The sequence below is a fragment of the Aplysia californica genome, unplaced genomic scaffold (genome assembly GCF_000002075.1).
Source record: "Aplysia californica isolate F4 #8 unplaced genomic scaffold, AplCal3.0 scaffold00133, whole genome shotgun sequence".
Classification (NCBI taxonomy): domain Eukaryota; kingdom Metazoa; phylum Mollusca; class Gastropoda; order Aplysiida; family Aplysiidae; genus Aplysia; species Aplysia californica.
This window is the reverse complement of record NW_004797403.1, coordinates 108,851-109,909: the sequence shown is the minus strand read 5'-3', so window position 1 is coordinate 109,909 and position 1,059 is coordinate 108,851. Positions and strand designations below refer to the sequence as shown.

General features: G+C 46.5%; 2 protein-coding genes across 2 annotated transcripts in view; one reads left to right on the top strand and one right to left on the bottom strand.

The window, feature by feature from the left end:
• The window catches only part of LOC101848287, a gene marked incomplete in the record, with an annotated part of 24,043 nt that overhangs the window by 11,515 nt on the left and 11,469 nt on the right, over positions 1-1,059 (bottom strand).
• The window catches only part of LOC101848040, a 5,820-nt gene continuing 5,040 nt past the window's right edge, over positions 280-1,059 (top strand). The window contains exon 1 of the mRNA XM_005096599.3: positions 280-396. The gene's annotated coding sequence lies outside the window, so the exon portion shown is untranslated. The remainder of the gene's footprint in view (positions 397-1,059) is intronic.

Sequence of the window (1,059 nt, the reverse complement as noted above, 5' to 3'; positions counted from 1 at the left end):
GAGAGAGAGAGAGAGAAAGAGAGAGAGAGAGAGAGAGAAAGAAAGAAAGAGAGAGAGAGGGGGGGGAGAAAGAGGAAGAGAAAGAGACAGAGAAAGAAAGAAGAGATACGCCTATGTACAAAACATAAGTACAAAAAGCCCCTGGTAAACAAACAACAAAACGAGGATTGGGTACAACAAGGACAGCAGATACCGGACTCGTGACCAGCTCTCAGTGAGTGACCGCTCAGCCTGACTCACCAACACTTCCTCTCAGTTCTCTCGGAGCTCATTCCAAACTTCTCCTCGAGAACATGCGTAAGACAGACGAGAAAACTCTGCTACTCTGGTTTTAAATTCTAGAGGCCCCACAAAAATCTGTTTCTGGATTCCTTCTCAAGTTGCTTCTTCATCAAGGTAGGCTTTTCATTCATCAAAATTCCTTCTGTGATTCTATGTGTACACTTTCAGATTTGAAAATGAATTATTACCACCATTAGCTGGTGGCGTCGGTGGCCTAGTGATTATACGGGGTGCCCACTACGGACGGGATCGGCCGATCGAGCCATTCGCCCGACTCGATCGCCTAAAAAACAAACGTGTTTGTTTTCAGTTTCAGGCGATCGAGTCGGGCGAACGGCCCGATCCAGCCGTAGTGGGCACCCCGTATTAGGCTACCGGACTAGTAATCGTGAGATTGCGGGTTCGGGGTTCGAGCCTCGGCTCGGATCTCGGATCGGACGTTGTGTCCTTGGGAAAGGCACTTTACACGAATTTCCCATTTGGCTTGATCCTTTCGGAGATGGACGTTAAACTCGGAGGCCCCGCCTCTTAAATAACCTTATAGTGTTGATAGGGGCGTTAAACCTGTACCATTTAACCATTTTCACCATGAGCTGTTGGAAGTTCTGTAGCGGGTAATGAGAATATACTCCTCATTTGGCGGTTTTGGGCTAGAACTAGATCTAGGAGTCATTTTTTCGATGGTGATTTTTAGACATATATTTTTACGACGCTGCGTTTTGGGAGAATTATTAAATTCAGAAACGTTCTTGTTGTGGGAAAAAAAGACGGGGGTGG